The sequence below is a fragment of the Schistocerca serialis genome, chromosome 6, assembly GCF_023864345.2.
Source record: "Schistocerca serialis cubense isolate TAMUIC-IGC-003099 chromosome 6, iqSchSeri2.2, whole genome shotgun sequence".
In the NCBI taxonomy this organism is placed as follows: domain Eukaryota; kingdom Metazoa; phylum Arthropoda; class Insecta; order Orthoptera; family Acrididae; genus Schistocerca; species Schistocerca serialis.
In genome coordinates, this window is record NC_064643.1 from 174,007,537 (window position 1) to 174,032,565 (window position 25,029).

The 25,029-nt window shown below is 42.7% G+C and overlaps 2 non-coding genes across 2 annotated transcripts; both read right to left on the bottom strand.

Annotated features, from left to right (window-relative positions):
* Positions 1-23,836: 23,836 nt before the first annotated feature.
* Positions 23,837-23,955, bottom strand: LOC126485176 (5S ribosomal RNA). The gene has a single exon (XR_007587920.1). It is a non-coding gene; the product is annotated as a 5S ribosomal RNA (ribosomal RNA).
* A 791-nt stretch (positions 23,956-24,746) lies between these two features.
* On the bottom strand, positions 24,747-24,865 carry LOC126485227 (5S ribosomal RNA). The gene has a single exon (XR_007587949.1). It is a non-coding gene; the product is annotated as a 5S ribosomal RNA (ribosomal RNA).
* Positions 24,866-25,029: the final 164 nt, after the last annotated feature.

The window sequence follows — 25,029 nt, forward strand, 5'->3', positions numbered from 1 at the left end:
GACTATAAGAGTGTCATCTACAACAAGTCGTCGCATCTGCATCCGACTTCTGGCGTCGTTCGCTATGCAGCAGCATTATCTTTCACTGAATGCTGCGCTCGTCTATTGAGAAACCGGTGGTGTTGGTATTGGCTAATATGTCGATACTCTATCAGTCTCCCATAAGATCTAACACAGGTCTAACTAGGAGAAAGTGGGAGTTGTTGGCATAAGGGAGAAGCTGACATTAGACTCATTCTTTCTCTGCTGTCTGCAGAGTGCAAATTTCATCACAGGCAGACAATCCAGAGACGCTGCTTTTCCATTGTAATCTCAGTGTGATGAAAACTGAAAAAATAATAAGCCCTGAAAGTTTCCACATTTCCAGCCATACACGTATTTTCTTTCATGTAAAATTTTTCTCATTATTCCATGAAGCTTTCGAATTAGTCGAGACATATTATACAACAGACGGTTGGCGGTGCTCATAGTAATTGGATACAGGTGCTGGTTTCTTTCGTACTCGTTTTGTGGACAAGTGAAGCAGCCATCTCGTTTTGTACTCCTGTTTGCGTTGACACAGATTGTGTTAAGTATAGTAACTTACCTCGAAGAGACATTTTGTTCTTTTTCTGGTTCTAGTTTGATGAAGTTCTCCATGCTAATCTATCCTGTACGAGGCTCTTCATCACATATCTATTGCAACCTACACCCATTGCAAGGTACTTATTGTATTTAACTCTTGGGCTCTCTCCACTCTCCTCCACACTTGCCCTCCAAGACCAAACTGATTATTTCTTGATGCTTCAGAATATTTATTATCTAATGAGCCCTTCTTTTAGTCGCATTGTGCCACATTTCTTTTCTCTCCAGTTAGATTCAGTCATTAACTTTGAGTTGGAAGATAACGAAGCTTAAGCACCACTCCCGCTTCTTCGTCGGATTGGATACCTTTAGGCTTCGAAGCTCATTACTCTGAGCTCAAGAAAGCACTCGCTGGCCAAAGGACGCCGACAGAGAAGTGGATATGGAAGGAGATTGACAGAAGTTAGCGGGAAACCTACCAGCCTCATCTCGGGGCACCGCAGTACTTCGAAAATGGGAGATCCCTTGGCTGGCAAACATTTGGGAGTGATGCAATTATATCCTGTACAACTTGAAACGTCCCCTTACAAAAATTATAAATGACAGTGCTTAAACTGACACACAATATTTCTAGCGCAACGCAGTCTGACTTTCAAAAATCCCTACAAAAGAATGGCCCTGACTAACAATAACCTATACCTTTCATGAATCACATACCTCACAAAAATCTTCGTTACTCGAACTACTGCAATACAGCGAGCGCCACTACTGCCAGCTAAATAAAATATTCTAACTACTGAAGGCAGTAACTACTGATAGGCATAGTTAGCAAATGAAAGATTTTGATAGAGAACAAACAATGTATTTACCTTAATAGTGTTCAAAAGTCATATATATATATATATATATATATATATATATATATATATATATATATATATATATATATATATATATATATCTCACTTCATGACATCCAGTCTCAGAAATTTACTGTCTCTAATGGACACACGTCCAGATCATCCGCTCTCAAAACTCCGCCATCGCTCTCCCCACATCCACCACTGCTGGCGGCTCACCTCCAACTGCGCAATAGACTTGGCCACTGTTTCTATGTTTGGATACAGTGTATCGATACGTAGAACTGTTTCAGTGTTTCGGAACGGCTGTGGTTCACTGTTTCGAAACAGTGGTGTTTCATTCCACTCCTGTCTCGGATAACCGCACCAGATTCGATCTCGAGCCAGACCCAGAAACTGTATCGTTGTTTCAAAATAAGGCTGTTTCAGTCCACTTGCGCTTGGAACGGACTAACTGTATCGAGACAGTGATGTTTCATTCCGCTCTGTGTCGTACGAGATTCGGGCTCGGCACAGATACTGAAACACAACATAACACTTAATGAAACACTTTCAAGAGTGGCGAAATATTTTTGACAAGCGATAGAATGAAGCTTAAGATATCCGATAATAAAGCTTCGTTTCTAGCTGACTGTCCTATTACGAAATGGCGTAACATCTGCTTTATAAACACTAACCAAACAATAAAACAATGCATACTATTCACATTCAGAATAATAAATATGAAAATCATTAGATTAAATTACACTTTTTTTTCAAAACATACGCTTCTCTTTTCATGTACAGTAGTCGTATTAAGAAACGCAAGTAAGCCTACAACATTTTGAATAAAAGAAGGCGTAGAGTGACAGTTATTAGACATATACATAAATTTGATCTAGGTGTAATTGCAAGCAATCTGTTTGACATATCACTGATAGTGTAGTGGTGAACGGGAAGGGCTGGGAAACGTGGTGACTTTATAGTAACGGTTCGAAACACCTTGAAAGACAAAATTTTTTCTGTTATATTTAGTTATTTATTCGAATTATTTGGCGTTATTTGTGAGTCTATAGTCACTGTGCCTATTATCCACAATGATTCCCTTTGTGTGCATGGAAATTAGCAGGATGGGTATATTACCCATACTAACAGAATATGGGAATCCCAGTAGCATATCCGTTGTTTCTGCAGTTTGCTCCCACCTCCAGTTCCATTCGCGGTGGTTCTTCTGTCTTCAGCTATGGCTGTCCTCAGCCAATTGAGAAGTATGTAAGTCACACAACACGAAAGCAGCGCATTTTCTGCAGGTAATACGAAACTGCCAAGACGCCCAAGTGATAGTTACATACTTTCTGCGAAATTATTAGCGCTCTCGCACCTCATTTGTGTTTATATGGACATACTTATACAGTAGACATTCAAGATGATAAAATGTGTAGGTTTATTAGATTACAAAACACAAAGTGTATCACTGTTTCGAAACAGCGTATCGAAACATTACATTGTACTGTTTCATTTGTTTCGAAACAGTTAAGTGTTTCAGTTTGCCCATCTCTACTGCGCAACGCTATGCGCTGTTGACAGCCAACTACCCAACACTACAATAGCAAATTCGAACAATGCAAACCAGCCACAGACTGCACACAGCACAGTCAGTGATTTTCATATAGAGCACTACATGGCGTTACCAACATAAAAACCTAAACAGCCTACTTACAAACTGAAAAAATAAAGTCTCGTAGATGATTGAAATTGCGAGTAAAGTTGATTGGCAGTCACTAAGTGGTAACAAATACAGTATGAATATAGTTTGACGATTTGAGCGTCATGAGCTGCGTTAATGTATGTTTTGAGATTTAGTGATTCTTTTCCCCACAGTGGTTCATTTCACACACTAAGTGATAAGTGTACGAGGTTTGGTTAAAATCGATCCATTGGTGCAGCAGGAGGTATGGAACATACATTCCGTACATACGTCCACTTTTATAATACGTATGGCTGTTAAATTTTTGTTCATCAGATATCCTCTTTCTTGTATACCGAGTCTTTTGAAGCGCTGGCCGTCTTGTCTCATGGTGAGATGAATCTATTAATAATTATGACGATTACTTTTGAAGTATTGAAAGGTCTGCATACTTTTTTCTATCTGTCTCGTTATCATTTGACTGCCCCTTATACTTCAACGTTAACCGTAGCAGTACTAACGTACTTTCTATAACTAGTATTACCAAGGTTGTGGGGAGGTACTTTATGCCCACCCCAAAGAGGAAGAAAAATCTGATTTCTTAATTGTTGTTAACATTTATTAACAACATCCTTTTTACTTAAGACTATCTTCAAAGATGTCTTCAGGTTCTGAGCCCTACTCACACATTAGTAATTAACAGTACCAACGCATTTTCTGTAATGTGTACACAGAGAGGAGAGATGCCCTGGGATAACCACCGAAAAATTAAAAAATACTGTTTCGTTAATTGTCATAGGGTTTTATTCACAATATTCTACTTAAAGATATACAGATTTATAACGTGTGTCCAGAACTTCAAAATATGAATATGACATTCGTCGCAAAAAGTCACAGTTGCTACTGAGACTTAAATTTTTGGATTATATCTTAGTGAACAATTCAGACCAATTACTGAGTAAGATGCAAGAAATCATTAAAAAGGATAAATATTTTTCTCCAAAATTTTAAAATTTAAATTACATGACAGTATTTAAAACTCCTTATTGGTACTGTGAGGGTTAGGTCCTTTCGCAAATCCCTCGTTTGTTTCCCTTACCGTTTCCGTAATGTGTACATTGAACAACGTGGAAGGCGGGCTGCAACTCTTTTTCCTTTCCAGCCACTGCCGCACTTTCACGCTCTTCCACCCTCGTAACTGCAGTCTAGTTTTTGTATGAATAGTGGTTACATTTCCTCCTTCTGTATTTTATCCTGATATTTTCAGAATTATTAGAGTGCGTCGTCAAAGACTTTCTCAAAATCTAAAAATGCCGTCCATTTTCACAATAATCTTCCCGAAATATTATGAATAATGAAAGCCTGATGTAAAGATATAGATGAAGCAGAGAGTGCATAAATGCTGATGAGTATGGCAGCACATAAAACTCGCCACGGTAGTATTTCGCTGGAAACTGCGACACGAAGCGCCTCAGACAGGATGTGGCGGAAAAGAGCAGAGACCCCACACGCAGACCCAGACAATAGGCGGCAACGCGGCTCTTCCGTGTCCGCAAACCGCGAACCTCCTGTGGTCTGCCACTGTGCGGTCTCTGGGACGAAGCTTCCGCCGCTTAAGAGCCTTCAGTCGCGCAACGTTTTCGTGCAAAATAGCTGTGGCTGTGGCAACTTTTAAAGACGATCACACAAACAAACAATCTATTCAAGAAAACATAGTTACAAGCTCAAGCATGAGCCCCACTATACAAAGCAGATCAATAGTTAGACTACCACCGGTCGATCCGGTTAGGGTGTACCCCAACTTGGAGTACATCATGCAACTATGTAGACTGGAGCAGCCGGCTACCCTGACCACTGCCTTACGACATGTGGTCCGTGTAGGACATGAAGACGTGCATGGGGGCTTAATTATTTATAATGCAAATATTTTTCAGTTTTTGGTCGCTGTCTGTCCGGTTACGAAGTCTCGTAACCAGTTGGCCCTGACTAGTATTACTCCGCTATCTGACTGCATAGAATAACAACAAAGAATGAAAGAAAATTTCCGTTAACACAATTAATTAAGCCCCCAGCAACTATAAAACCTAGGAAACAACAAAACACAAGTGTAGCTGTTCTGTGTGTGGAAGTGCGATTCAACGTACACATCTGGCACGGTTCTTCCTCGATAAGACCAGATATTTTAAACACCATTTATACTGAAGTAATTAAAAGAAACCAGAAATACTATAATTGCACATAGAAACCAGAAATACAGTCTAATACAAGAACACGAGCCAGATTATTTGTTGACTGAACCTGTGACCAAGAGGCATTATTGTTTAAGACATTGAAATAATGAAAAAAAGGAATTTTTTACCTTCATATATTGACGAAAAGCACACTCTGATCATTACAGCATCCACAATCCAACAATATCTGGTATCTAGCCCATCAAAACAATATGACAACATCTGAACAAGCACTCTCCATGGGAACTTCTCAACAACGACTCACCACTGCTACATCTCAACAAGCACTGCCTACTGCTACTTCTCAACAAGCACTCTCCACCACGACTTCTCGATAAGCACTGCCAGTGGAGGCGGCAGAATAAAACTCTTTGGCGCAATCTCTGGCGCTGTGGCTCAGTGTAGCCACCTTTCATATGCCCCTCCTCCACGGGCCAGAATTTGATGGTATTTTTGCCAGCATTGGTGGTGAAAATACCACCAAATTCGTCCAAAAAAAAAATACAGACAAAAATAAAAGATAATATTAATAAGTAAATATCACTTCACTAAATAAATTTTGGCTTTGCACTGACCGTTCCATAACCGAATATATAAAATACAGTAAGGAATACAAATGCTTTCATACATGTGATTTTACATAATAGTTTACACAAGTACCATGTGGTTAAACAATTCTATCAATAGCGTCAGAAATGACGAATATGTACAGGTAAGAGTCTCATAACATTTCATAAACAGTAAATACACAAAAAAATCAGTTTATACAAATATTCACATAAAATCTTGTCAATATATCAATAAACAAGTAGTTGACAGTTCCAGCAGTAGCACCCAGCAATGTTGAGCAGGTGCAAGCACGAACAACAGTTTGAAGGCACACACCATTGCTTTTACAAAATTATTATCAATGCTCTTACACTAAACATACAAATTATAATAAACACACAATGATATCAGATAATTGTCATATTAAATATTACAAATACACAAATATCAGTAAACTTATAATATTTATGGGTGTCAGTGCAAGCCACAACAAGCAAGTAACATAATATTTAGGAAATAGGTCGGTACCAACTATTTGGGATTAGGAAGAGGAAACACACAAAGCGCACTCTGTGGAGTATTTCTCGTGTCAAGTGTCACCTGCTATTTCAATTGCTCACGAAGAATGCAGTGTAATAACTGTCAATGGTCTAAACATAGTGTTGGTATGTCATGTCGTTAGCTTCCTTCCTATTAGCATAAATTTATACAGCTTCCATAAAACCTGCAGCTCATGTGACTTCAATGAAGTTTATTGTACTAATGTCGTTCGTAGCATTATAGCAGTTCATTGTCTTATCTTAAAATATAAGGCACTGAGCGTAAGCAAAACATGCAATAGCGAGTAAATATACCAGTAGAGAACAAAATGTTAACAAGTGGATGTAGCACAATCCCTATAACGAGGCTCTGCCAAGCAAACAATCTGTTATTAATACCATAGTGTGACCGAAACTCCATGTTTGTACACAGTATATCAACAATTCTATATACCAAATTAAAGAGTAGTTATGACAACAAAAGAGAAATGTGTAAATATGCAATCCATACGCAAAGCAGCAAATATATATCTTACATAATAAACAGGTCATTAGCATCATATCAGCATAGGCAAACAAATGTTCATACGTAATCTTAATAAGTAAACATGAAGGCGCAAGCAGATACATCTCAAAGTACAACCTACATACATAACCGTATCAGCACAACTAATCAGGTGACAATTATAATTCAAATAAATATGCACAGCAGGCACATGATAAAAAAATATGACATCAGTGAAAAAGCAGTGCAGCCAAGCGATGCATAATATACACAAGTAACAACCCTGTTGATTAATCAATCATTGTCAAAATCAGCTAATGTACGCAAGCACGTCGCTTCACAAGTAAATTCATAGAACATGAAATTTAGTACAAAGTATGAATCACGTAATCGCGAGCAGCAAATTACGTCTAAAGTACGTACCTAAGTGGAAATATGTTACCTGAAAAATAAACTCAGTTAACAGTTACCTTTTTGGTTTATTACTTTTTTCTTCGAAATTACATTCTTCCTGAAATTTTCCCCATAGCAAGTTCTCTTAACGTCGGAGACACACAGAATTTACCTGACGTTCTTAAATATTTTATACAACCGTATCCTGAAAAATACTGAACGTTAATAACAATTTATCAAGTCACTATAGCTTTATACTGAATTTATTCGGAGAAATTAGACTGTGTATTTGTTTACGGCTGCCAGTGCATTCGCACTGAGCGCTCGATCAGCTGTAGGCGCGTGACGTAGGAAGTAATTGTTTGCGGTCAACGACTGCCTTGTGCGCCGCGCAGACTTGACTGTTGCTTTGCGTATGTACCGCCGCCGCAACACGGCGCGGTATCCTTGTATTCTCTGCATGTTTACGTATAACTGTTGGTTTCTCGAAAGTATGTCACTCCACAAAAATTTTAACATTAGATATATGATGTATTCCCTTAGAGCGTCGAGATTTAAGAGTTTCTACTTCGACAGTGTTATCATGAATAATTTTGCGAACTCTATATGGACCGTTATAAAGCAGAAAAAATTTGCGACACAAGCCTTTTCCTTTGTGAGACAAACGATGGGACTTAATTAACACCTTTTGACCAACTGACAAGGTTTTTAAACGACCAGGACGTTTAGCTGATTTCTCTCTTCTAGCAGCCGCAGATGCAATATTTTGTAGAGCCAGGTTCACAACTTCAGAATGCCGCAGTTTCCTTGAAGGCGGAAAAGGAACGATTTCAGAAATGCGATTTGTCAGTGCTTTGTTTTTTAATATCAATATAGGCGGTAAAGAAGTTGAATCATTAGGGAGTTCATTCAGAATGTTTTGAAAAATATGAAGATACTGATCCCACGTTCTGTGATTCTGATGACAATAAAGTCGACACAATTTATTTATTTCCTTCATCCATCTCTCTGAAGCGTTAGATTGAGGGTGAAAATGTGAAATGAAAATTAGTTTAATCTTACGACGCCGTAGAGTACGAAGCCAAATTTTAGAGCGAAACTGTGATCCATTATCTGATATAACCTTATCAACATGACCCACTTCTTTAAGAAAATGTTTGATGAAAGCATTAGATACTGAACGAGCTGTTGCTTTGCGTAAAGGTGTAAGACACACATATTTTAATGTCAATTCCACTGCTACCAAAATGTACGCAAAACCATTAGTAGAACGAACCACTGGACCGAACAAATCGACTGCAGTCATCTCTTTTAATTTCGCTGGAATGATAGGAAACAACGGTGCTCTGTGAGAAATAGTTGGCGGCTTAGCCTTTTGACATAATTTGCATTTGGCAAGAACAGATCGAATACGTTTTTCCATATTACCGAAGTAGCAATTTTCTCGTAATTTATGAAAGCATTTTCTGGGACCAAAGTGCGCATAACTGAAATATATATACCAAATCAATTTATTAACCCACTCATCAGGAATGCAAACTAACCAAACAGAGTTGTCGACCGATTTTCGTTTAAAAAGAATATCATTGCGAACTAAATAATGCTGTCTAATCGCTACGCTTTCCTTTCTCCTCCACTTCTCCTTAATGTCCTTCCAGATTGGATCCTTATTTTGCTCCTTAGCGATGTCCTGGAGCGAAGACGAAATAAAATTTTCAAACGCAAGACCTTGAATATACATCAAACAATAATTGTTTTCTTTGCAGTCCTCCTCAGCACTTTGTTTCAAACCCATAGGTGCACGTGATAAAGCATCAGCAATAATATTTGAAGAACCCTGTATGCAAACAATACTAAAATCAAATTCCTGTAGGTACAGCGCCCATCGAGACAATCTCCCATGTGTTAATTTTGTTGACATAAGAAATTCCAGAGCTCGGTGATCGGTGTAAACCTTAGTGTGTCTGCCAAACAAAAATTTCCGAAATTTTGTGAAAGCCCATACAACAGCCAAAGCTTCAAGTTCCGTAATCGAATAATTCTTTTCTGATTTAGAGAGAACACGACTTCCAAATGCAATAGTTTTCTGTACTACAACGCCGTCTTCTTCTATCTCTTGAAATAAATGTGCACCTAGGCCTTTGTATGGTGAGTCCGTCGCCAAACAAAAATCTTTAGATAAGTCCGGATGTGAAAGAAGTGGAGAAGCAACTAAAGCATCACGAAGTTGTTCAAATTCTGATTGAGCTTCCTCATCCCAACACCAATTAGAATTCTTTCCAGATAGTTCACATAAACGAGGTGTGGCAAATCGTCCAATTAACAAAGCGTCTAAGAAAATTACAGACACCAAGGAAACTCCGAACATCACGTTTTGTGGTAGGAACAGCATAATTACGAATAGCATCTAGTTTCTCTGGATCAGGAAGAATACCTTCTGTAGAAATAATATGACCAAGAAATTTCACCTGAGAACGACCAAATTCAGATTTTTCCAAGTTCACTGTAATGCCAACTCTTACAAAAATACGCAATAATGAATCCAAAATTTTGTTGTGCTCACTCCAAGAACGTTTAGCAATAAGAATATCGTCAACATATGAAGTAATATTGTCACGAAGATAAACAGGTAAAATTTCGTTTAAACTACGAATGAATGCTGCTGAAGATACAATAAGTCCAAACGGCAATTTCCGAAATTAGTAACAGTTACCAAAGGTTAAAAAGGCAGTGTATTTTCTAAAATCAGGGTGGAGTTCTATTTGCCAAAAACTTGCGCGCATATCAACCGTGGATAAAACTTTAATTCCATGGAAATGTTGAAGAAGTTCATCTAAATTTTGTGGACGGTCAGTTTCAGGAATGATGATATTATTTATCTGTCTGGAATCCAGAACCAAACGAATTGACCCATCCTTTTTAAGAACGACGTGTAATGGGCTGGTATAAGGACTGACTGCTGGCCCAATAATGCCTTGATCTAACATGTACTGAAGTTCACTCTTAACCTTGTCTCTGTAAGCCAAAGGAATAGCGTACGTTTTCCCCCGAAATGGTGTGTGTTCTTTTACTTTAAATAAATATTGTAAGCCTTGTATAGTTCCTGTGTGATGGCTAAATAACGTAGCATGTGAAGTCAAAATTTGGTGCAGCTCTTCTCTTGCAACGTCATCTGGCACTTCGGCTTTCTTAACCTTTTCATTAATTAATTCTTCGCTATTAATTATATCATCCTTCGCGTCTCTGTATCTATTGTCATTGTCATGAACGAACACATTGTCGTCATAATACTAAGCGAAAACGTCAGAAGTAAGAAACCTTAAACATTTGTATCTGATTCAGATCTTGTTAGACACTCGAAAAATTTCAAACATTTCGGCATTCCGGCAACTGTCAAATTCACACTTCCTTCTTTAAAGTTCAAAATTGCCTTATGTGTGTGAAGAAACTCCATAACTAATATAATTTGTGTACTGAGTAATGGAACAATAATAAAATTAGCAGAAAATTCGTATCCTTGACAAATGAAATTTAGGTTGGTCTGTTGTTTGACTTCCACACTTTTTCCAGAAATAGCGCCTCGAATTGTAGTTTTAGAAACAGGTAACACAGGACAAGCAATAGTTCTTACACATATACGAAAAACTGATTCACTAATGACATTCAATGGGCTCCCAGAATCTAAAACTGCAGTGAACTTATTCTTACCCACATATACTTCAATTACAGGATGTAAAAATGCGTCTGCATTATTTTCTTTTCGTCCACCAAATGTCTCTCATGTCTTCCAGGCGTACGTAGTGTAAAGTCGTAGTGTCATTACTTTCTGAACCGTCTATATTGCTGCCAGAAGCCGAAGCTACAAGTCATTGTCGATTGCTTGCGTCACGTCTTTGATTATTCCGGTCATTTCGTGGATCAATTTCTACTATTTGCACTTGTCTCTCTGAATATCTGTCACGCGGAGGATGCCAATTAGGTCCCTCCTGTCTGTTACATGTAAATTCTTGGTTGTGTCTGTTATTAAAATTTCTGTTTTCCTGGCTATCTGCACGACTACTTCTTGTGTAATTTCGACTGTCACATCTGAAATTATTGTTATATCTACTACCCTGGTTATTTCTGTAGTAAGAATTCCTATTATTGTATGAATAATTTCTGTCTTGATGATACCGATTACTGTTTCCGTATGATTGATCATTCCGGTAGGAATTTCCGTTATTATAACTGTCTGTGTAATTTCTGTTAGACCGTCTGTTATTGTCATAAGGCTGGTATCTATTGTCCTGTCTGTTACGTCTGTCATTTTCAAAGTTACCCATATAACGTCCGTTCCGATCATTATCCCTTCTCTCTGAAAATCTGTTATGATTACCGTTACTGAAAAAATTACAAGAAGTCCCGTCGTCGTTGTCATACTCAAGTTCTTGTAGCAAAGTCTTAAAAGTCTCAATGTCATCTTTACATCTTCCGGCTAAAGCAATTTGTCTTATGGATTGAGGCAGCTTAGTTAAACAAATGCGAATTAATTCAGTCGGGCTATAAGGGCTGGAAAGGAACTGATTCTTTCGAATCATGTCTTCAAAGTATTCTGCTGGCGTGCGGAACTCAGACTGTTTAAAATTACGCTGCATAATAAGACTATGTTTGACTCTGTCATGCGTGTTTTTGGACCAATATGCCGATAGAAATGCATGATAAAAATCATTTAGATTATTACAATCTCTAATAAGTGCACGCATGCGCGTCGTCGGTTCGTTTTCTAAATATCCACACATAAATTCCAGTTTGTGACTTAGTGGCCAATTTGGTGGAAGTGCGTACATAAATTGATCTAACCATGAACATGGGTGTATGTCGTTCTTAGAAGTGCGAAAGATCTTAAATTTCGGAACTGTTAAGAAGTGTTTATAGTCAAAGTTTTCTCCCCGTGGCGTCAAAGACCTACCGCGTCTGTCCCAGTCCGAATGTCGATTATTGTCAAGTTCACGTGCCTGGCGCTCTCTTGTTGCCTCTTGTAAACGAAATAAATTATTGTCTTCAAAGCCCTCTGCTATCTGTGATTCGAAATTTCTTCTGCTGTCTTTTCCTACGATTTCGCCTTCAATTTGTTTGACTTGCTTTCGTAACGCCTCAAATTCCCTTTTAACACGTTCATTAAATTTTCCCTGATTTTCAACATGTTTATTTATGCTCTCGTACTCTTCTGTTTCTGCAAATGGCAATGGAGCTGTATCATCTGAATCTCTGTCCCCATTTAAACTAAGATTTGTCAATTTATCTGAAATCTCCTCAACTCTTTCCGATAAGTCACCTATTTTTTCTTTCTGTTTATTTACGTCTTCCGTAAGTGTCGCGACTCGGGTTTCAGTATTGACACATTTAGTAGTTAACTGTTCATACTGTTGTGTTAGGTTATTTATTCTGTCATTTGGTACGGATTCCTCGATTCTTTCAAATATTTCTTCCTTATCTTGTGCACGTTGTAAATTTAACTCCGAAAATTTTTGTACTATCACACGATCTCTTTCTTCCTGTTCTCTATCCTGTTCCTTTTGTCTGATTTCTATTGAAATTAATCTGTTATTGTGAGCATTCAAAATCGGTTGTACTTCTCTAATTTCTTTCTTTAATTCATCTTTCATGTTTTTGAAGCATGTCCCTATTCGTGAGTCTAATCGTGTTTCCATTGTTCCCATATCAGTTTCTAAACGTGTTGCCAAAGTTCCCATCTCTGTTTTAATTGTTCCTATTTGTGATCCCACTGTTTTTAATTCAGATCTTAACTGTTTTTCCATTGTTCCCATATCAGTTATAATTGTTCCTATTTGTGATCCCACTGTTTTTAATTCAGATCCCAAATTTAATATTTCACCCATCAACTGCTCCATATTAACTGGTTCAAAATTCTTTTCGCCCCTAACATTTCCCGCAAAACCAGCTTCCTTCGACATAGCCGTGAAGCTATCTGTGTTCGATACTATTCCAGAATCTTCTGTCATTAATCTCGAATTCTGAAAATTTTTTGATTGTGAAAAATTTTGAACTGGTTCCGGACTATTTTCCCGACTTATTAAATTGTTTTCAACTTCATTATTCATCATACTGTCCTCCTGTGTTGGCGAGTTCGCTATGTTAACAATTTCGTCATTCTCACTATCCATCACACTTTTGCATTTTTCATCGATCGCGTAATCATTTACAAAACATACAAAACTCGTCACTATACGAAAATTACACACAATGACACTTTATCACCAACAATATCATTCACACGAAATGCTTCCCTCAAACAAGATTAACGAACAATTGAAATCTTCATAATTGCACAAAATTGTCACACGCGTATACAAGACATCAAAAATTAAATTTTGCAAAAATACCATTGGAAGAATGACAATTACCAAATCTACACATGCAATATAGACTACAAGTACTAAACTACAAATTACTACAACAATACTACTGTCTGCTATTTTTACAATCAGAAGAATTCCAAGGGACGATCCGAAGCAGCGGTCGCCATGTGCATGGGGGCTTAATTATTTATAATGCAAATATTTTTCAGTTTTTGGTCGCTGTCTGTCCGGTTACGAAGTCTCGTAACCGGTTGGCCCTGACTAGTATTACTCCGCAATCTGACTGCATAGAATAACAACAAAGAATGAAAGAAAATTTCCGTTAACACAATTAATTAATTAAGTCCCCAGCAACTATAAAACCTAGGAAACAACAAAACACGAGTGTAGCTGTTCTGTGTGTGGAAGTGTGATTCAACGTACACATCTGGCACGGTTCTTCCTCGATAAGACCAGATATTTTAAACACCATTTATACTGAAGTAATTAAAAAAAACCAGAAATACTATAATTGCACATAGAAACCAGAAATACAGTCTAATACAAGAACACGAGCCAGATGCTTTGTTCACTGAACCTGTGACCAAGAGGCATTATTGTTTAAGACATTGAAATAATAAAAAAATGGAATTTTTTACCTTCATATATTGACGAAAAGCACACTCTGATCATTACAGCATCCCCAATCCAACAATATCTGGTGTCTAGCCCATCAAAACAATATGACAACATCTGAACAAGCACTCTCCATGGGAACTTCTCAACAACGACTCACCACTGCTACATCTCAACAAGCACTGCCTACTGCTACTTCTCAACAAGCACTCTCCACCACGACTTCTCGATAAGCACTGCCAGTGGAGGCGGCAGAATAAAACTCTTTGGCGCAATCTCTGGCGCTGTGGCTCAGTGTAGCCACCTTTCAGACGGCAGGAAGATAACCTTCTCGGTTATGGAGGCTGTTGACAGAATCCAGCTAAAATCAGTGAATCTCCCCACCGACTTCGGCGCCTTGCGAGACCTGCTCAAGAAAGTGTTCGAAAGACGAGGTGAGAAATTTGATCTTGACGACATTTACCAACAATCAGTAATAGCACATGGACGAATTGCGTTCGACTGGAGTAAGTCCTGGCCACATGACCGAATACATACGTACTTCCCCTAATGACAAAAATAACTATTGGACAGCTTAACACTCATAACAGCAGACTCGTGATGCAGGAGCTCCTAAGGGAGGTGGAGGAGAGGAGACTAGATGTACTCTGTCTACAGGAGCCATACTCCCTGGCTGGGAAAATAGCTTTTGCTGCTGCGAGCTGGCAAATAGTCAGCAGAGGGGATGACCCGAAGGCAGCGATTATAATCACAAATAAACTTTTGAGAGTCACCACACTCTCAAGTTCACAACTAGCCACTGTAACGTCGTGGAGCTTCAATCCCCTATGGGAATCATAACTCTCATAAACATGTATTTTCAGTATGGGGATAACATAGAACATCACATAGACCACATAGCGAGAGTTACCAGGGCGTTGCGGGGAAGAAAAGTTGTAATTACAGCAGACATTAATGCAAAATCCCCCCTGTGTTACAGTGGCTCAAGAGATGCTAATGGTGAAAAATTTGAGGAACTTATTATGGCATCACAACTTGTAGTGGCCAACAGGCCTGGCAATCCTACCTACGCTGCAGGAGGAGGACAGGGCACAAATATTGATGTCACCCTTGTAACTCCAAACACAGCTAACAATCTTCGAAACTGGAGAGTCACAGAGAATGCCACCACAAGCGACCACAATCTGATAACTTTCACCTTAGGAGAAAGAGAGTGCCGCTGGGCCACGGGGTGGGAAGTACAACTAAATTACAGAAGAACCGACTGGGAACGCCTAGCGAGGGAGTGTGACATTCCTCCATCACCGGAAGGTGACATGCATCTGGACATGGACGTAGACCAGAGAGCGGAGGAACTGGTGAATGCAGTGACAAGAGCGGTGAGGGCAGCTGTACCTACTACGAGGAGGACCATGGCGGCCTCTCCGTTACCATGGTCTGCTGAACTAGGAGAACTGCGTCAATCTGTCAGAAGGCTGAGGAAGCACCAGCGCAGTGTCGTCTGGCAGGAACGATAAAGGTGGCAGTTGCTATATAGGGAGGAAAAGCGGAAGTTCCAAAAGGAACTGCGTGAAGTTAGGATGAGAAGCTGGGAAAACTTTGTGCTCGACCAGTTAGTCACGGACCCATGGGGGCTTCCATATAAGTTGGTGAGGGAAAAAATCCGCTCTCCTCTGGAGCTATCAACAGTCAGGTACGGGGACAGGATGACAGAGTCCTGGCAGGAGACTGCAGGGGTCCTCCTCCGGTCCCTGTTGCCTGACGACAATGCGGAAGGGGAGACAGAGGGGCAGAAGCAACTCAGAGATGAAGACCAAGAAGTATACATTAATGAGACGGCTATCTACCCCTTCTCAGAAGAGGAGGTAGCAACCCATATAAGATCACTGCGAAGAGGAAAAGCACCTGAGCCAGACGGCATTGTGGCGGAGGTTGTGCAGTTTCTGGCGCCTCAGCTGACTGCACCAATAACACATCTATATAATGAATGCCTTAGACAGAGAAAGTTCTCAAAGAAATGGAAAACGGCAAATGTAGTCATTATAAAGAAAGGACCAGACAAGGACCCCGCAGAAGTGAAATCTTAGAGGCCGATTTGCTTGCTGGATGTATTTGGCAAAATACTGGAGAAATTGCTGGCTGACAGACTGACAGCACACTGAGTGTTGTGCGGTATGAGTGACAGGCAGTTCGGGTTCAGACTAGGGCGTTCGGCATCTGATGCAATCGCCGTGGCGGCCGAGGTCTGTGGCTCGACCCCGCACAAATACGTGGTTGGCATCATGGTTGACATCAGCTTCGCCTTCGACAACCTGTGGTGGCCTTGGCTCTTCTCCTGCTTGTGGGAGAAAGAGTGTCCAGGGCCGCTATACGGTTGCCTGAGGAGCTATTGCAAGGATCGGGAGGTTTGGCTATCGTCCTCTAGCGAAAGAGTTGGAAAGACAATCACCAAAGGATGTACCCAAGGTTCCGTCTTAGGACCCCTCTTCTGGGACATCCATATGGAGCCTTTATTAGATAGACTACAACAAAGTGATGAGGTGTTAGAGGTGATAGCCTACGCGGATGACCTCCTCCTGTTGGTTGGCGGCCGTAGCCGCGAAGACATCGAACCGAAAATAGAGACAGCTTTAGACAAACTCCAACAGTGGTGCCATACGATTAAAATGACGATATCGCCCAGCAAATCCACCTACCTGTTGCTAAAAGGACATCTTATTAGAAATCCGACTGCTACAATAGACGGTTCACTAGTTCTCCGACGACGTGAGACACGCTACCTAGGAGTTATCATTGATGAGAGGTGGAGTTTCGGAAAACACATTGATACAGTCACCCAGAGAGCCCTTCAGATATTAAATAACCTCATTTCAATAGGCCATAAAAGATTCCATCTTCCTCCACACCTAATTAGACTCTAACATAATAGTATCCTAACCTCAGTTGTGGGCTATGGCTCGGGAGTCTGGGCGCACAGGCTCACGAGGGTTGTGCCCGCCGTGGCAGTGAGTAAGGTCCAGAGAAACATGGTATTAAGAGCTGTGGGTGCCTACAGAACATCTCCATGGGAGGGGGGGGGGGCTATTAGTCATAATGGGGCTCTGCCCTCTGGACATAAAGATAAGAGAACAGGCGGCTTGGTATTGGCCCAAGAAGGGAAATTACGAGAAGATCGTAGATATCATGGATATTAGGGTGGGGGTTAAAAGAGAAATAAGGAAAAGAGGGGAGGAGCTCTGGCAGGAATCTTGGGAAGCAGAAGAGGCTGGACGTAGGACTTTCCAGTTTATACCTGATGTAAGGGAACGTCTGGAATTGAAGTACTTTGAGCCTACACGAGGTCTGATCCACTTTCTCACTGGCCATGGACCCTATCCGACATATTTATGTCTATTTGGGAAGAGGGCTACACCAGCGTGTGACTGTGGCGATCCGGAGGGTACACCCGAGCATGTAGTTTACGAATGTCCCCTCTTCAATGATGTCGCAAACACACTACGAGACAGACTACCCAACTATGACACGTATCAACTACTCAGACGAGAGGAAACTTTTCAGACCTTAAACACATTGGCTAACGAGGTATCTCGAAAAGTTCTAACTGAATACTTAAGAGAGATACGCTAAATAATAATGACAATAACCACCGATTGCGTCCAAGAGCCCTATTTCCATGCAGCCTGTGCGTTGACTGGCCGACTTCATCTCAGTTGGAATCAGCCACGTGCAGGATTAGGGGGAGTAGGGGTAGACACCACCGATTGTGACACACACCCGATAAGACGTAGGATAAGTTAGTTTGTAGAACTTAGTTATAGGAAATTACGATAGGGACTGCAGCGAATTTAACATCGAGGCCTGCCCAGTGCCAGGGGCATGCTCTTCGGGATTAGCTCGAAGAGCAAGGCCAATGCAAGTAGGTTTATATCTTTACTGGCACACATGTGACGCTGCAGAATACATACAAATTAAAGTAGTTATAGGAATTAGGTATAAACAGTAGATGTTAGATATTAAATGCCCATTGTTTGTTAATAACTGTAGCTCACTTATTAAAACTAAAACTAGCTGCAAACTTAATATAAATGTATAACTGTTATGACCCACTGATGAATTAAGGAATAATTATAATGGTTTTTGATAATAAAGAATTTGAAAAAAATAGCTCGATCATCGACAGTCGTAGGCCACGATTTGGGCATTAATATGTAATGCATACATTTCTGATTGAACACCACGTACAATGATACTAAAGTTGTTAAAATATTTACAATGTGTATGCTGCAGTTGATCTTCAAATGAAACTGCTAAATCTATTCACTATCTGTTGGAAAAGAATAATAATATTAAGCATGAGTGAAATAGAACAACTTCTATCACTGTTTGAAAAATAATGCCGGCCGGCGTGGCCGTGCGGTTATAGGCGCTTCACTCTGGAAACGCGTGAAGCCTACGGTCACAGGTTGGAATGCTGCCTCGGGCAAGGATGTGTGTGATGTCCTTAGGTTAGTTAGGTTTATCTAGTTCTAAGTTCTACGGGACTGATGACCACAGATGTTAAGACCCATAGTACTCAGAGCCATTTTTGAAAAACAATATAGGAGTACGAAACATCGTGGCAGTTTGCAAGTATATGCCGGATCGAGACTCGAACTCGGGACCTTTGCCTTTCGCGGGCAAATGCTATACCACATATTTTGTTAATTTCATTTTGTTCACTTTCGTTCGCTGCATCTGCTCGAGGCGGACGGGACGGATGTCGTGAGACATCAGTTTAAGATTGTCGTTGATCGCATAACTAGGGTTATTTTTTCGTACAGAGGGCAACAAACAAACTGACCGAAATCGCTGACCTACCGCGCCCACAATGAAGGGCAGCCAACGGCACCTTTTTTTTTTTTTTTTTTTTTTCTTTTAACGGGGCTCCCATCTCCCCTTATAGCCCGGCCTTTACTCTCTCCATGAATTGCCGTCTTTTGGCGAGCTTCAATGGCTATAAAAGGTACTGGTGGCTCCCTCGAGGTGAACCGGTGGACACTGTTCAATGACCGCCGTCATCGGCGAGGCGCATATGTAGCAATTGTGACAGTATGGCGTCCTGGGCATGTAACAAAAGGGAAATAGTCCTCCAATGCGTGAGAAACGAGGGGGAGAATGCTTCCCATTGATACGCAAGATAGAGAAAATATAAGGAAAGAAAAGACGGCTTCACGCCGCAACAACCGACAGTGACGACTGTCCACAAAAAAATAATTAATTAAAATGCAACCAGGGCGAAGCATCCACCGGAAAAGAAAAGTCATCGATAGACAAACGTTCGGGCAAGGAGCGTGGCAGGCAGGCGGCGGCAATGAGGGCAGGGGTCAATGTGCCTGAGGCCTGGCCACAGTGTCGCCCCTACACCCGTCAACACTCATATTGACCGTAAAACAAAACTAAAATGCGGGACACCGGTGTGAAATGCCACACCGACAAAAGGTGAAAGAGTGTCGAGCACAGACACGTGACGAGACTTTGGAATGCTCCACAATAAAGAAATGAGAAAATGTAGAAAAAAACTCAAACAGTCACCACCAAGACTGAGAACTGAAACTTCAGTAAAAATCCCGTCACGCCCCAAAACGGAAAAAAACTAATAATGAAACTAATAATACGGACACACATGGCAAACAAGACGTTTGGCAATAACGGCCAGAGAAAAAAACTGAAAAGACTTCTGTTTTCGTGCGGTATTCAAGGTACGTCAATTTTCGTTCCAGAATAACTTGGGAAGATCGCAGTAAGACATATTCATATTGTGTCGCTCAAAGGCAAGAGAAAAGATAAGAGAAAAACGTCCATGCTACTCAGGTACGGAAAGCCGCGCAAAAGCATGCGCTAGTGCGACCTGCAAAAAATTAGCAAAAGTTCGCCGATAGTGTGGTGATGCCTGAATCTGGGTATGTTGGGTCCATAAATAAGTGAGAAAGTCCAGATCGGTAGACAACTTGAGGGAGAAGATAGCAAAAACCGTGTGGCCAAGGATCCACACCGTGGCATTGCGCTTGGTGGTGGGGTAGACGTCACACTGCGGAATTAAGACAGCATCCACAGTAACAGTGCGAGTGTCCACCCTCTGAATCAAACGAATCATGTCCCTGGCGACTTCCCAAACACGGCGGAAGCGGTCACACGCAAAGCGGTGTTCAATAGTGTCGTCGGCAGTACACACGTCACACCCACCAGACGGGATGAGATTAATAGAATGCAGTTTGGAGTTGGTAGGGATGGTGCGATGCACCACCTTGTACCACACCGCGTGGACGGAAGCCGGGAGAACGTCACTGGCGAGGTTTTTCCACACTGCCACCCAGTTGCAGCGTGGCAACCGATACTCCCACTTGCAGCGAATGGGAGGTCCGCGGAAAGCCGTGCAGACAGCGCTAACCGTGTGGACGGAGATGTCACAAAGCGCCAGGTAACTATTATCAAGAAAGTAGCGGCGCACATAAGAAAGGTAGAACGGGATGTGCGACACAGAAACAGGGGCCACTTCAGAAAGAGGACGGTAACGATTAAAAACAAACGCAGTGGGACCGCAAGGAGCTTTCTGAATAACAGCAGTAGTTCGCTTCCAAAAAAGGGCCGCACATTTGGCGGAAAAATCAACTAGTCCCAAACCGCCATCGGACAGGTCCAAGGTGCAGACAGCATGCGATACCTTGAAAATCTCCCCCCTCCATAAAAACCAGTAAACCGCCTGTTGGATGGCGCGCCCCAACTGCTTGGGAACCGGGAGAACCTGCGCAAGGTACCATGCTCTCGCCAAGATATTGACATTTATCAAATGCACCTTATCCCGAAGGGCCACATTCCGGACCGCATAGATCCTGGCAACCGCACGAATCCGATACAGCGTAGGCCGCCAATTCAAGGCTGCCATCTGCTGTGGGTTCGAAGATAGAAGTATCCCAAGAACGGTAGGCTGCTGCTGGACACAAAACCAATCCCTATGCAGGGTACGTGCGCGGGCGGTGAGCGGCAAAAGCACAGTTTTCCGGGGATGGATAACCGCCCCCGTAGCTTTTCCAAAGTTGTGCAAAACAACATGCAACCTGTCAACGTCGTCGATATGTTCAATAAATACGCCAAGGTCATCAGCATATGCGCGACAAACCAATCTGGTAGTCCCCATCTGAATGCCGCGACATTTCTGACTGATAGAACGGAGGAGGAGATCCAGCGCAATGGCAAAAAGCGCCATGGAAAGCGGACACCCCTGCCGCACGGAGCGACCCACACGAAAAGCAGGAGTGAGACGACCATTGACACATATACGGGAAGTAGCAGGTTGCAACAAATGCGTCACGAATCGGGTAAATAGATAACCAAACCCCATGCGTACCATAACCCGACGCAAATAAAAATGACTAATGCGGTCAAAAGCATTTTTAAAGTCAACTAATAAAATCGCCGCTGTCCGGAGCCCTGTCGGAATCAGCAGCGGAAAACGGCTGACTCAAAAATGTTTTTAGGTGTTGAACCGTGATATCACGTTGTTGCGTGGCAGTTACTACAGCACCCTCCGGCTGGGTGCGGGAAGATTGCTGCTTTTTCGCCTGGCGCCTGCCGCCCCCTCCCTGAGACGGGCGCTGGCCGAGATCGGCCCCGGAGCGCGCGGCCGGCTGTCGGGAGGTCGGTTGACCAACCGACTGAGCGTGAGGGGGGGCAGGAGAACGCGCCACCGGAGACGGACTCCGATTTTTGGCCGAAACACCACGCGTATCGAAAGAAGCAGAACTACTGGCACTACGCAAACGCGGTGTGCCAGAAGCCCGAGCAACATTCCGGTCTCTACGGGGTTTAGGCGCAGTAAAAGCCTCACTGTCAACAACAACATCACTGGCAGCAGAGACACTGTCGGGGACGGGAGTTGGAACAACCGCCGATTTATCGGGTTCCGCAACCGGGACAGGATGCGGAACAACGGCCGACAGCGGCACGGATTCCGGTGAAACATCGTCCACTACCGGTTTTTTAGTAATAGGTACAGTTGTCACATCCGCGACCAAAGAGGGCTCAACAAGAGGTACAGAAACAGAGTCACTATCGGGAACAGACGTATCCATGGCGTCAGCGGCGGCCGGTACAGGGGGGGGCGGCCGCGAGTGGCACACGTGCGGGGGGGGCGGAACCTAAACTCGTCGCGGCAACAGAGGCAAAACTAGGCCCACCTAAAATATCCTCACGTGGCAACTGAACAGGCGGCCTGCGTTTAGGGCAGTTTTGTCGGTAATGACCGACAGCACCACAAAAAGAACACGTCTGAGGTTGACGACTATATGTTATGAAAGCACGATGACCGTTAACTAGCAAGAAGGACGGAATATGTTGACGTACGACCATCTTTACACTCCTCACGCCATTTTCAACTTGAAAAACATAGGCGGAGGACCACTTTTCTTTAGTAACAGATAGGACGGTCCGGTACGGCCGCAAATGACGAGATATTGTGTCATTCCGGATTTCAAAAGGCAAGTTGAACACACGAACATTTCGAAGGCCAAACCCACCATGAGAAATATTTACGTTACTAATGCGACCGTCTAGATGTCTAAATTTACGGACGCCATCATTAACATTGACAACAGTATCACATAATTCCGGAGTTTTCAACTTCAAAAACACAGAATTAATAAAAGTGTCAAACTGAACACCAAGAACGCCATCGGTCGATAAACACAATTCCTCGAGTATCCAACGATGAATTTCGAAAGCTGACGGTTTGCCAACGGAACTATCGAATTCACATTGTACGTTATTTTCACGCTCTTCACTAGCATCATAGAAACTTTCCATTACTTACGGACTTGATGAAATGTAGCCGCGAGGCAGAAGACAGACGGCACACGAGGCGCCGCCGACCAAGTCGCAGACGGAAGTACAGCGCGCTCAGCAGCGAGGTGTTGCTGGGCGCGTGCAGCCTTCGACACTAGCGGAGGACGCATCTTGTCCCTGGTGTCCAGCGGAGGGCCTGTGCGGGGTGGTGCAGTGTCGTGCTGGAGGGCGCCACTGGTAGCGATGTGGGCTTCCTCGCCTCGCCTCGCCTCGCCTCACACCAGGTGTCTGCGTAGTTTGCAGTGCATTCGCACCATTCCTGTCCCTGTCCCCGTCCCGACTTGTCCCGACTTTGCTCGACTGCCGCTCGCTGCCGCTCGGGTCGTGGTCCATATGACAGCGCAAGCACGACAAACGTCTGCGGGACGAGACGAGACGACTAAGGAATAAAGTCATGATTACAAACCAAATTTGGAACTCTACACTCCTACACAACAATAGGCGGTGACGTATTTCAGAAATCACCTGCCGATTCGTACTGTTTTGTCGTTTTCAAAGTCTTCTTGGCAAACTTGGTTAGCACATTGTCCCTCAAACCGAGTTAATTACTGCATTTTCGTACCATTACAGTAGTTTAAAAGGCATAAGGAAGCATCTTTGTCACAACAGAAAGGTAGTGTGAAAATTGGGCTGGCAGGGGTAGCGACATAATACCAAAACGAAAAAAAAAAGGAAGGTAGCCAACAGCACCCAGGTTTCCCAGGTGGTCACCCATCCAAGTACTAACTGGGCCCAATGATGCTTAACTTCGGTGATCGGACGAGAACCGGTGTATCCATCATGGTATGGCCGTTGGCGCGCATCTAATGTAGGACCACGGCAGAATTCGCGTTCGGCTTTTTTCCCAACACACAAAATGTTAGTTTTCCGCCGCATTTGACGAAAGCACTTCCTTCCGCAACAGCCAGTTCCTCGAGGACGCGTGCGGGGGGCGCGCCCCACCGCCGCGTGTGTGAGACGCACTGCTGCTCGTTGCACCTCCTGTCATTCGCTGGGCGCGTGCAGCCTTCGGCACTAGCGGAGGACGCATCTTGTCCCTGGTGTCCAGCGGAGGGCCTGTGCGGGGTGGTGCAGTGTCGTGCTGGAGGGCGCCACTGGTAGCGATGTGGGCTTCCTCGCCTCGCCTCGCCTCGGCTCACACCAGGTGTCTGCGTAGTTTGCAGTGCATTCGCACCATTCCTGTCCCTGTCCCCGTCCCGACTTGTCCCGACTGCCGCTCGCTGCCGCTCGGGTCGTGGTCCATATGACAGCGCAAGCACGACAAACGTCTGCGGGACGAGACGAGACGACTAAGGAATAAAGTCATGATTACAAACCAAATTTGGAACTCTACACTCCTACACAACAATAGGCGGTGACGTATTTCAGAAATCACCTGCCGATTCGTACTGTTTTGTCGTTTTCAAAGTCTTCTTGGCAAACTTGGTTAGCACATTGTCCCTCAAACCGAGTTAATTACTGCATTTTCGTACCATTACAGTAGTTTAAAAGGCATAAGGAAGCATCTTTGTCACAACAGAAAGGTAGTGTGAAAATTGGGCTGGCAGGGGTAGCGACATAATACCAAAACGAAAAAAAAAAGGAAGGTAGCCAACAGCACCCAGGTTTCCCAGGTGGTCACCCATCCAAGTACTAACTGGCCCCAATGATGCTTAACTTCGGTGATCGGACGAGAACCGGTGTATCCATCATGGTATGGCCGTTGGCGCGCATCTAATGTAGGACCACGGCAGAATTCGCGTTCGGCTTTTTTCCCAACACACAAAATGTTAGTTTTCCGCCGCATTTGACGAAAGCACTTCCTTCCGCAACAGCCAGTTCCTCGAGGACGCGTGCGGGGGGCGCGCCCCACCGCCGCGTGTGTGAGACGC